Source organism: Myotis daubentonii, chromosome 13 (assembly GCF_963259705.1).
Source record: "Myotis daubentonii chromosome 13, mMyoDau2.1, whole genome shotgun sequence".
Classification (NCBI taxonomy): domain Eukaryota; kingdom Metazoa; phylum Chordata; class Mammalia; order Chiroptera; family Vespertilionidae; genus Myotis; species Myotis daubentonii.
In genome coordinates, this window is record NC_081852.1 from 61435605 (window position 1) to 61448485 (window position 12881).

The 12881-nt window shown below is 62.2% G+C and overlaps 1 protein-coding gene across 1 annotated transcript in view; it reads right to left on the minus strand.

Moving 5' to 3' along the window:
- PTPRE (protein tyrosine phosphatase receptor type E) overlaps window positions 1-11637 on the minus strand; it is a 98458-nt gene extending 86821 nt beyond the window's left edge. Inside the window, exon 1 of the mRNA XM_059661727.1 lies at window positions 11353-11637. The gene's annotated coding sequence lies outside the window, so the exon portion shown is untranslated. The remainder of the gene's footprint in view (window positions 1-11352) is intronic.
- Between the last annotated feature and the right edge of the window lie 1244 nt (window positions 11638-12881).

Here is a 12881-nt window from a genome sequence, read left to right on the forward strand (position 1 = left end):
TGGGGCCATCTCAGGCTCATGATCTGGAACGCACGAGGCACAAAACGAGCTGCCCAGATCCGCGGTGGGTCCCCAGCTCCACCTTCCTCCCCGAGCAGCCTGTCTTCCAGGCCTGTGAGACGCTCGGCTTTGGGGCTGCCGGACACTAACACCCTCCAGCTCTCCCATGCCCCCTCCCCGGAGGGTATGAGAGCCTCGCCACGGAGGCCTGCTACGGTCACAGACCTGCCTGTCGTGTTGACTCTGCGGGTATAAAGAGACCAGAGCTTTGTGCACGCCTGGCACAAGGAGGCGCATGCCTGGCACACGGAGGCGCACGCCTGGCACATGGAGGCACCTGAATGGCAGCTGCTATTAGCCTGTCCCTCTGTCCCTTTGCTTTGCAGATCTCCCCCCCCCCCGCCCCGCCCCCGGCACTCCCCCTCTCCCCTTCGCCCATCTCTACTGGATTAGGACAGCGGCCTCCCACGGGTCTCCCTGCCTGCTTCGGGAGCCTCACCTCCTGCCTGTCCTCCCCCCGCGGCCCCCAGGCTGTCACGGACACTCAGCAGCTGCCCCGGACCGTGCGGCGGGCAGACAGGCGAGGCCCCCTGACCTGCTCTCCTCGCGCTCCCGCCCGGGCTCCCGCCTGGACCCGCCGGTGGCCTCGGCCCTCTGCACTCGCTTATCCGGGGACATGACAGCCACTCTAGGAAACGGAACCAAACGTCTCTGCTGTCACTGAGAGCCACTTAGAGAAGAAGAAAAAAACAAAACGACTGCCAACCGCAACGTTTCCCAGCGCGACTTGCCGGGCGTAACAACTCCAAGTGTTTATTCGCCACGCAGTCCGCCGCCCAACACGCTCCGACTGGACCAGCCCTGCAGCGAGCACGCAGGACCAGCTCGTCCACACTTCCCGTCGCTGCGCTTCCTCCCGGAGACAGGCACTGACGGGGAGGAGGGACGGAACGGCATTGGACACTGCCGGGCGTCACAAAGCTGTGACGTTTCCACGCAGAGCAGCCGAGGAGGCCAGCCTCGCGGAAACGGGATACAGAGTCCTGACCTTTAAAAAATAAAAGGTTAAGAAGTGATGTTTGTAGGCACTGGCCGGGCAGCTCAGTTGGTTGGAGCGTCATCCCGATACGCCAAGGTTGTGGGTTAGGTCCCAGTCAGGGCACAGATAAGAGTCAACCAACGAATGCCTACCCAAGTGGAACACAAACCCACTTCCTCTCTCCCTCCCTCTCTCTCAGATCAATACAAAGCTGATGACTTGTTCTCTAGAAGAATTAGCTGCTTCCCAAAGGATGATCTGCGGGTTTCTGAAGGTATTAGCTGAGCCAGTGTAGACAACCGTGAGTCAAATGAGCACAGTTTTCAGGAACATGTGAGATGGCGGTGCTGGGTCTGTGTGGGGACAAAAATGACCTTCGCTCAGGACAGACCAGGAAGGCTGAATGTCTGCAGTTTGGGGGTTCCCTCCGGGCACCCCCGACATGTCCCATGTGTGGCACCTCCCCGTGGGGGACCCACCTCCGTGCCACCTCCATCTGGGGTTTGGACTCTGCATCAGAGGCAGGGCGTGACTCCAACACCGGAACCTGGACAGAACTTTCCTCAGAGCAGAACCCTCGGGGAGCCCTTACAACAGTTTGAAGTGGTTTTCAACCAGAGCAGCAGGCCCCGATCCATCGCTCGGACCCTCCCAGCTGGCCACACTCAGCCCTGGGCGCTAGGGTCCCTGGGGCCTAAGTTGGGGTGTCCCTGAGTGGCCCCTGTGGTAGCGCCAGTTCCAGGAAGGCTGTCCCCCGGCCCCTCGTGATGGAACAATCAACCCCTCCCCCTTGAGACAAGGCCAACACAGGGCGAGAACACTGGGCAGTTCTTGAACCAGCTTTGCCGTGACTCATCCCAGAAGAATGGCCTGGGGCGCTCTGGCCAGGCAGCCCCACAGGGTGGGAAAGCCACCAGGGGCACTTGGGGCCACGGGCTGGTGCCTGGGGTCAGAACCAGTGTAGCCCCGCTGCTAACAAGGTGATGGTGCGATGGTGGTGCGGAGAGTATGTGTGTAGGGGTGGGGGGTGCGAGGAAGACAGGCTCATGGCTCTGGGCTTTCCCAGAGAGGGGGCACCTCTGTGGGGACCCTCAACACTTAGCCAGAAGCCAGCATGGCACCAGGAGCGGGTCCTGGGTCTTTCCTCTGAATGCCCAGAGCAGCCTTCCCACCCCTCCTGCTGGGCTCCCAGCTAAGACCCGGGTTCCCGGCTAAGACACGAGTTTCTGGCTAAGACACGCGTTTCTGGCTCATCTGCACCGAGGAGACTCGCTGCGCGGTCCCTGGCTGCACCCGCTGGGAAAGCTCTCTTCCTAAGCGGGGCACGCGGGGGCCTGGATGTGCGGCTGCTGGGGGCGTGCAGGGAAGAGCCTGCCGCGGGAAGGGAAAGGAGGAGGCCTTGATGGCAACGCTGGGCATCTGGACCCCGCGTTCCTGACCTGCGTCGCATAAACCCACGGAGTCCTCATGACCTCGAAACTCCTGTTTCCGTCTTTTATGTCCCTGAGACCCCTGGCACGGAGCGAACCCCTCCCAGTGTCTGCGGTGACCTCACGACCTTCCTGTGCACTGAGGTCCCCCCGTCACCCCAGGAGACCAGGGAGGCTGGTGGAAGCAGAGCTCAGCTCTAGGCCAGGGAGACTCTTTCGAGGACCTTCCCACGATGGCACCTGGCGGGTGACAGCTGAGGCAGTGTGGGCTGCTCCCTCTGGCCGGGACCCAGGGGCGCCCCACCCATGTGCTCTGTGGTGTGGCCGCATGGGGAGCTGCACACCCACCAGCTCCCCTGAGGCACGCACCTGGCTGGGGGTGGGGAGCCCAGGGGACCCCAAACCAGACTCAGAGTAGAGGCAGCAAGGGCTCAGCCCCCACGGCAGGCCCCGAAGGCTCTGCCCCTTCCCAGCGGGGCCCGAGGGCCTCCTCTGTCTCAAGGCGGCTTCACCGACATCTCACATCGTTTGGGGTCGAGGCTCCGGGCCCTGCTCAGCTGGGGTGCGCCCCGTCTAACACCGGGAAAGCCTGGCTCTCCCTAGGGAAGCAGACGAGGGTCTCCCACAAAACGCGAGCAGCATGTGGGACACGGGTGAGGGGTCAGTCCGTCGGGGCAGCGAGAACAAGAAGAGGTTCGGTCCAGGGGAGCAGGCAGTGTGGCCCTGGGCGAGTCTCGGGCCCCTGGGTCCCAGCGGGCAGTCACTTGGTTTTAAAGAGAGAGATGGAATCATCCGCCAGAGACGGGACATCCAGAGCGAGAAGGTAGCGCTCGGCTCTGGCTTCTGGCAGACGGAGAGACGCACACAGAAGGCACACGTCTCGTCACGGTCAAACATGTGAGGGGGCTCCTGAGCAACTGGACATGAGGAAAGCGCTTTCTTTTCCATCGGACGATAATAAACGTCAGGGCAGCGCTTCAGTGTGCCGTGAACTCAGCTCCTGAGCACAAAAATCCAGTCGAATTGAGCCAAACCTTGTGTCAGCCCCGGGCTGTGTCCTGCCCAGAGAGGTGCCTGGGGCAGGCTGGGCTTGTACAGTAAAGGGAGAAACGAATTTTATATATGTCTGCTTTTATTGATTTTAGAGAGGAAAGGAGAGGCAGAGGGAGAGAGAGAAACATCGATGATGAGAATCACCTATTGGCTGCCTCCTGCATGCCCCACACTGGGGATGGAGCCCACAACCCGGGCATGTGCCAAGACTAGGAATGTAACCGTGACCTCCTGGTTCACAGATCGATGCTCAACCACTGAGGTGTGCCGGCCGGGCCAGCCTTACATTTAACCCCCCTGGAAGAGACGAGTTCCACCCTCCAGGGGCGTGGGGCAGCCCTAGGACAGCATGGTGACTTTTGGGGGGTAACTTCAGTTCTAAACACGGGGCGTGTAGACCGCAGGCACTCAGCAAATGTCTAGCATCTCCGTGTCCTTGCACATGATCTTACAGACTCTTAAATACGACCCACATTGGATGAAACCACACTCCCGTGAAAGGACCCGCTGGGAGCTGCAGAGGCCGGCCGGGCTCGCCGATGCCAAATGTGCGATCTCAGGCGCTTGCATCTCGATGTTGCTCTGGGCCAACATCGGGGACTTCGCTCACGGGATGTGAGTGGGCACAGGGACACCGTCTCCCACAGCGGACGGGACTTGGGCTGATGTTCGCAACCCTGGCAGCAAGGGATGCACTGAATCATCGAGGCACCTAACGCAGTGCCGTCGGGAGCTGAGGAAGACGGAGCGCGCAGTCCACCTCTCAGAATGAGGACGGTGGCGGCTGCAGAGTGTCTGCACGTCTAGCACCTCACGCTCAGCTGCGGATGGACCGAGGCCACGCGGAGAGCCTGAAAGGCCGATGGCAGGCACAGGTCTCGCCAGGCACCACGCAGGCTGAGGGCCTGAAAGAACGGGGCTCCCCGGGAACGGGGCCTCTTCTCGACCAGCAAACCGCAGACCGCGGCATGGACTGCAAGGCCCATTTGCAAAGGCAAGATGCTCAAGCAGTTTGACTCTGGGAGAGCAGGCTCCTGTTTTCTAGTCATTCAAGCACCGCCCTCAGGCGACCTTTTGTGACCCCAAAATTGGGTTTCTGTAAATCCCTGGCGCAGCAAAAGGGCACACATATTCCGGCACTTTGCTCATTCCCATTGCTCTTCCCCCGCCTGCACCCCCCCACTGGCACAGCTCCTGCCCCAGAGACACGGGGAGTCTGGTCTGAGCACCCGCCACGCGCCCACGTGAGGGGGCAGGTGTCACCCCTCTGCTCCCCCACATCGTCCCAGGCCACGCCCTGGTCCCTCTGTACCTCTCGCCCACAGGGGCCCGGGGCTAAAGGGAGTGTGGAGGCATGAGGATGACCCGGTGTTTAAGCAAACTCATCCCTCACTGGTCGGGAGGGCCTGTGAGAGGGGCGAGGGCTTATGGGAGTTCTCACCCTCTACCTCAGTCCGGGGGGCCCACGGGAAGAACCCCGTGTTCCTAGTAAAGCCCTATCGCTCTGCCCTGCCCCTCAGCTCCGTTTCCTCCTGTCGACGCCCCCACGTTGGCACACAGGCCGCAACCCTCTCTTTTCCCCAAATAAACCCTTTCGGTGATGAAACGGCCAGCCCATCCTGCTCCCCGTCGACAGAGGCCTCCTCAGATGGCAAAGACGGGGAGATAAACCCTCCGCAGCCAAGCGTCCCAGCCCGTCTCTCTCTCTGCGCGGCTCTCTCCTCTCCCTCTCTCTGTGCGGCTCTCTCCTCTCCCTCTCTCTGTGCGGCTCTCTCCTCTCCCTCTCTCTGTGCGGTTCTCTCCTCTCCCTCTCTCTGCGCGGCTCTCTCCTCTCCCTCTCTCTGTGCGGCTCTCTCCTCTCCCTCTCTCTGTGCGGCTCTCTCCTCTCCCTCTCTCTGTGCGGTTCTCTCCTCTCCCTCTCTCTGCGCGGCTCTCTCCTCTCCCTCTCTCTGTGCGGCTCTCTCCTCTCCCTCTCTCTGCCATCTGTCTCTCTCGGTGTCTCCCTGTCTCCGCCGCCCCCACCCACCCTCTGACTTTCCCTCGGGATGGGTTGCAGAGCGGAGGGAAACGGGGCTGAAGGCAGGAGAGACCTGGAGAGGCGCATGAGCACCTGCCGGTGGAATTCTGGGCCCAAACCCACCTCTCAGCTTCCTTCACTGGCAGATCTTTCTGGAATCTAGGACATGGGCGGGGCATTCTCTAGGGAGGGCTTACTGGGTCTCCTGTAGGCCCGCCCCCTCTAGAGGCCCACTCTGTCCAACCACCAAAACCCACAGCCTTTCTGTGCTCTGTGACACGGGGCTCGGTCTCGAATGGCTGAGAGCAGGCCAGTCCTGGGGACAATGATGAGGAAGCTGGCCCTGGGCGTCCCCAAGCCCTCTGAGCCCTGCTCCTCCTCTGCCCGCCCCCCACCCCCGTACCCTTCACCCACACACCCCCAACAGGAAGCGAGGCAACAGCAGACTCGGATGTGAGCGCCCCCTGACCCCAGCCCTCATAGAGGGCTTTGCACCTGTGCTGTAGTTCAAAGAACGAAATAAAAGCTGTATCCCACGCCTGACGCCAGACAGACAAGCTGGTGGGGGAGGTGGGGCAGCCCCAGGCTGTGACCTCAAATCGTGCAAGTGCACGTCCTCCTTTGAGGCTGGCCTTTTTGAACCGGGGAAGAAAGAGAGGCCAGAGCTCCCGGGGTTTAACGAGGAACCCGCCGGGGAAGCGCTGCCACTTGCCCGGGCTCCGCTCCCGCGGGGCGCCCTGCCCGCCACGGGACCTGTGTTCGGTGGCAGAGGAGCCGGCCGAGCCTCGGAGAGACGATCGGACTCCGCCGAGCCGGCCCACGGAAGTCCTGCTCCAGGGACAGCGGGAACGCCAGGTTCTCTGCAGTGAGAGTCCAGCGAAAAGGCCAGTACAAGGCCACTGGGAGTAACACACTGTGGTCAAGCAAAGAAGGAAAACAGCTAAGCTGCTCCCTCGTACAACAACTGGTGACCGACGTCCAGCCGCCAACATCGAGCAGATTGAAGGACATGAATAACCAAGACCGGCCCGGCCACGGTGGCTCAGTGGTTGAGGCCTGACCTATGAACCAGGAGGTCACGGTTCGATTCCCGGTCAGGGCACAGGCCTGGGTTTCAGGCTCCATCCCCAGTGGGGGGCGTGCAGGAGGCAGCTGATCCATGATTCTCTCTCACGATTGATGCTTCTCCCTCTCTCTTTCCCCCTTTCCCTTCCTCTCTGAAATCAATACAAATATTTTTAATAAAATAAACAAGACTGGGAATTCGGTGACTTGCCCTGAGGGTAGGGGACCAATTGGCGCCCAGAGCACTCAGGCCTCGGACTCTTCCCTGCCCCCTGGGCCCCTGACATGCACCAGGCTGGGGTCTCTAGGCCCCCCTACATCCCACCCACCCGACACCCTGATGGGAACGGTCATTGTCAACGTTAGGATGACAAGGGATCACCCTCGATTGTCTGACACTGTACATTAATGGATTATACTAACTGGACAACTATTGATTGTATTTGAAACGTTTAAAACAGGCATCCTTTTACGTAAAATACCTATCCGGTCCCTATTTCACCGGGAATCAGTATGAAAGGATACGCATATTGTTTTCATGAAACATCCGGGGGACACTTTTTATTTCATAAGCGCAGTCAACCCCTTTGAAGTACTTGTGCAGTTGAAAGAAAGACAGGAGGCCCCCGTGTCTGCCTCTGATCTGGCTGCCGTGGAGTTCAAAGGGCTGAGAACCACATCAAAACTCCCCACGCGGCACCTGGACGGGCGGGCCTGGGCGGAGATTTGGGGAACAGCAGCCAGACCCCGGGAAGAAAAGGAAGCTGGCCTGGCAATCCCCAAGGCAGGGATCTCCCAGCCCACATCCGCCAGGAGCCCCTCCCCCGCGTGCACCTGCCCCGCCGGAGGTCAGCTCAGCTCAGCAAAGGCCCTGTCCCTGCAGGTGGCGGGTCTGAAACCCCAGCCCCTAGAAGACCAGCCACACTCTGGGTCCGGAGAGAAACGCAAGTGACAAATCAGGAAGTTAACCTGCAAAGCGAACTCCTGGTATGTCTGGGGCCCACACCTAAAGTTACTGGCTGCTGAAGCACCCACAGCCTTGTCTTACCTGGGTGACTCGGTCGGTGCCCAGCGCAGAGAGACAGATGTGCCCATGGGGTGAGCCCAGGACAAGAGCCCTGGATTGGGCCGTGTCCAGACTGCCTGGACAAGCTGGGGAGAGGGCGGCATCAGTGGGCACACCGGAGTTGGCACGATGCCATACCTCTTTAGCGCTCAGCGGAGTGAAGCTCTGAGGATTTGGGGGGCAGTCCATAGCTTCCCAGCTGTTGTGCTGGAGTCTAGAAGCCATCCACTGACCGGGGTCCATACAGCAGTGGGAGCCACGCCGCCTCCCAGCGCTGGGTCTGGCTCACTTTGGTGTTTTCGGGCGCGCAGCCTGTTTAATTCAGTCTATGAGCCCACGTTAAAGTGCACAAAATCGTGCATTTCTGTCTTAGAAGCCACTCTAACTTGGAAGGGTCAACCATGTCAAAGAGTGGGCACAGGTAATCGGTAACTTATGAGATTAAAATACTTAGTCATACAAACTCTGCAGTCATTCAAATTGCGCTGCAAAAAAGGAAGTTCCCCATCATGTCACACAGTATCGATCTGACCCAGCACTTTCGATGGCCAGGCCTGCAAAAGGGATCTACCTATTAATACAGATTTTGACTTTACTTATCTATTCGTTCGAACCTCCTGGTTCTTAATGCACGCGATTCACAGCCTTAGGTGATGCGGGGTGTGGTGGCCACGATGCATGGCGCGTCGGGCACGGGCCTCGTACTTGGCATGTGTATCTGCCACCCTCACGCAGCCGTGCTCTGTACAGCTCTCACGCCCATTGTAGAGAAGAAAACACTGAGGCGTGGATTCTGAACAGCCAGCCCGGGTCACTCAGAGCTGGGGTTTATGGGAATCCACACCTGAACCCCAAGTCCGAACCCTCAGACACACCTTCCATCCTAAAAGCGCGAACCACCGGGCAGAGGAGAAACTACGTCAACAAGTCAACTGGAAACCAGAACAGAGTCTGGCCCGCGCTCTGGGACAGGCGCTGAAAGGAATGAAAGCAAGAGCGATGTTCTTAGGCAGAGGGAGGCATTGGAAGTGGGCATTGAGGTATGAGTAGGAGTCCCTAAACTGGAGATAAAGAGGAAGGCAATTCCGAGCAGGGAGCTGAGCAGGCTCCACCTGGGAGGACCTACTGGGGTGCCCTCAGGGTGTAGCGAGCCGCTGGCTCGCCAGGAGATAGCACGCTAACGGCTGGGGGTGACCTTGGGACACAGTGTTTTCCCGGCGATAATCGCACTAGAAGGCCAGGCTTTATCCTAATGGATACAATCGGTCCTGCTGTAACAGCAAAACCTCTGGGAGCGTAACTCCGATGTTATCCATGAAAATGACGCATCAGGAAAGGAATGGAGGGCAGCACACGCGGGGTCCCCTCGCGGCTCCCAAACCTGCCTCCGTGGGTGGTCCCTGGGGTCCCCCTGGTCCGGCTCAGTCATTTTAGCAAGTCTGTTCAGCACCCCCCGAAGATTGGGCAGTGTAACCCCCACACAGGCCTGTCACATCTCCACGATCCAGTTCAATCCACATCAACGCAAATGTATGGCTGCCTCCCAGCCACGCTCCCCTCCACTAAAAATACACCCGCCCGTCCACTCCAGCAGATGCGCCCCCAAACGCTTCGCTCCCTCCCGCCTTCATCTGTCCAACGGCATCGTCGCCGGCCTCCTGGCAGGTCCCTGGCACAGCAGGCTGGAAGCCGGTGCCCTGAGGCGGATAAAGGAAACATCGGGAAAGTGTTGGGCTGAGTGTGGGGAGATCACAGTGGATTTGGGGCAGGTTGAATCGGGCGCATCTGATTTGCCCGGAGGAATGTTGGCGTGGGGGGGGGGGGCTGAGCATGTGGGCATGACAGGTGCAGAGGAGTGGTCTGGGCTAGCAATACGCCTCTGACTTGGAAGGAGGGACTTTGGTTAAGGGGGGGCCTTGGACTGCGAGGAGGGCGGTAGAAACAGCCAAGTGGACCAATGGGGGCCTGGTGTGGAGGAGACCTGCTGACCAATTGAAATGGACATTTCAGCTCCATGACCCACCGACTGTCAACTACTGTTGATTCCTCACACATCCACCTTCAACGTGCCCCCCATGGCCACCCCCGTGCCCCCTGCAGCCCCTGTCAGGGGCTGATGGATGTACACAGGGATCCCTGGAGGGGAGGGATCGCTCGCTGGAGCGCAGAGCCTGGAACCTCCCTCAGCGGCCATGGCGGCACTGACCCGGGAGCTTTCTCGGCCAGCGGTCCCTCCGCAGGAGCGAGAGTGGCCTCCATGGGTTTGTTTTTAAACCTAAACCCACCCAGGTTCATCCAACAACCTGCACTTCTCAGAGGCAATCCAGCTCCTGGCTCACGTGGACACGTGGACGGTCTGGGTCCAGAGGAGTGAGGGTGCTGATTGACAGGCGACACTAACACGAAGCCCTCTGGCCCCGAGGCTGCACTCAGAGGTGGTGCCTCACCTGGGGGAGCTGGGGACCCCTGCAGGCCCTGCTCACTGGGAGCCAGCGGACCCCTCCTCCCGGGCCTGCCTGTCCCCACAGGGCTGTCTGCTCCCTGAAAGCTTAGAGCCTGTGCTCAGGGAGCCCCAAGCCCACCCCTGCTCTCTCTCAGAGCTCTGGCCACACCGGCCTGGCCACACAGGTGCCCGCCCCTCAATGCACTGGTTTTACACACACACACACACACACACACACACACACACACACACACATACACACAGGAGTCTCTGTTTTGTAGAGGTAGAAGCTCACCCACCTTCAGGCACCCGGGGTCAAGGGGCACCTGAGGTCAAGGGCAGACTGGACATGGACACAGCGACTCTAAAACCCGGGACCATCTTTGCTGGTTTTCAACCATCTTCCCTCCAAGGTATAAGCACAGAGCGCGCTCCCCTTTCCTGGCCAGGGATTGGGGCTCTGATGGAGCGAGGTCCTGTCGCAGCGAGTCAGCGCCACAGCCGGGCGGTGTAAATGCCCAGCCTTTCTAGAAAGGCTCGCGGTGCCAGGAGGGAATTAGGTCAGCCCAGGGGTCACGCAGGGCTTGGCTCTGCCTCTCCATCCTGTGGGCTGTCCTCGGGCTTCCCCGGACGGCCCCCAGGAGCCCGCAGGCTTGGCACCGCGCGGACTTTCACCCGCCGACCCTGCAGATGGCGGCGGCCTGGCCCTCCCGGGCCCCCAGCTGCACCCCACTCGGCTCCCCTCGCCTGGAAGGCGCGGGGCGCGGGGCCACCGGGCGGCATCCCACGGCAGCCCCCGCCCCTCCGGAGTTGGCGCAACTCCGAGCCACTTTCTCAAAAGGCTCCTGTCTCGTCCCGGCGAGCGCGGAGCCCCCAACACCCCCGCGGGCACCCCCTCCCGGTCTCGCCCGCCTCCACGCGCGTCCCTGTCGCCAGCCCCCGGCAGACACACGCTGGCCCGTGCGCCGAGCGCGAGCGCTGCCAATGCCAAGTTGGGCTGGGGGTCCGGGGCCGAGGCCCGGGTTGCGCGGTCCCCAGCTGCTGGCACCCGGCGCGCCGCGGGCGGACAGGGACCGGACCCGGCACCCGGCGCCCGGCACCCTGCACCCAGCACCCGGCGCCCGGCGACCGGCGCGGCCCCTCCCTCCCGCGGCGGCGGCCTCCGCGCGTCCCCGGCCCGCACCGGCCGCCCTGGGCGCACGGCCCGAAGCGCCCCGCCCGCCGCACCCGCGCGCTCACCTCGGGAGGGCCCGGCCGGTGCGGATCCCGGCGCCGCGGCGACTCCGCATCTCGGGGCGCTGGCCCGCCGCCCTCCGGGCGCCCCTCTGGCCCCGCCGGGCGCGAAGGCGGGTCGCGAGGACGCGCGGAGGCCGGGGCTGCGGGGCGCTCCCCGCGCCGCCTCCCGCCGCCTCCTGCCGCCCGCACCCGCGCGCCCGCCGCCCGCAGCCGAGCAGGAAATTTGTGCGGCCGGTCGGTCCCGCCGCCTCCTCAGCTGCGGCTCCGGCTCGGCTCGGGCTCGGGCTCGGCGGCGGGGGCGGGGGCCGGCGCTGCGAGGAGCGGGGGCGACGCCTGGTGTCCGGCGCAGGGAGCGCACCCCGGCGCCCGCCCCACCTGGGCCGCGGCCCCGCCCCGCGCGGATGGCGTGAGCCCGCAGCGCCCAGGCCCCCGGGGGGTCCTTCACCGACGCTAATTGAGACCCTGGCCCGGCCCCCACCGCCCCGACCCAGGCGCGCAAGGAGGATGCCAAGACGTGCCAGGCGCTCTCACAAGTGGGCATGGCCCTTCCCACCCAGCCTGGCCCTGGGCACCAGGAAGTGGCTCGGCCAGAGGTCATGCGGTCAGTACAGGGCACCCGGACCACTACTGCTGCTCTCTCAGGTGTGGGCACCTGCCTGGTGTCGGTGAATTACCCCGGGCTGTGAGCTCCCAGGCCCTGCTCCTCTCCATCACAGCCCCCAGGTGCTCGGGAGGAGCTGAGCTGAGGCCTGTCTCCCCGGAGCCAGCAGGGCAGGCGCCTCCACCCTGAGCGCGTACCCAGGATCGCCCAGGGGGGGGGGGGGGCCCAGGTATCCAGGGAGGTCACCAGCTCTGGATTTTCCTGCGCGTCCGCCGCAGAGCCAGGCCTCTGCGGGGAAGGCCGTCATGGCAGAGCTCTGATGAGCACAGTGAGCTTGTTGGCCCCGCAGGTGCAGGTGCGGAGGCTGAGCCTGGGACACAGGAGGGAGAGACAAGTCAGACATCTGCTCTGGGAAGGCAACCGCGCTGGTGACATGATGCGGGGCAGATGGCCCTTCCCTCCAGTCATGTCCTCTCTGTGGGACCCGCAGAATCTTCCAGGAATTGAGCAATATCCCTCCACCTTTTCCAAAGTCTAAAGAGATTCATCCTTGTCCCACAAAAGCGGGGCGTGTTGACCCATATGGAGGCCTTGATCCTCCTTAACCACCTGCCTTCAGCCTCTCTTAGGCTCAAGGCCCCTGCGACATCCGGTCCATTTCCCTCTTCTGGTTCTAGGCCTTGGGGACCTGCCCCCGCCCCTTACCATCCTGCTCCTTTAGGACCTGGGACCAGCCCTTGTCCCACCCCCAGCTTCCTCTTAAGCCCCTTGCACACCTGAGAACGCCCCCAGCCTCGCTCTGCCACACCCCCTCCCACTTTCTCTCCACCAGCCCCCCCAGCTCATGCCCGGGAAAGCAGGGCTGGGGGCCGTTTCCTGTGACCGGGAATGTGTCTTGGTTTTCATGGCACTCGAGGCCTGACCATTTGGA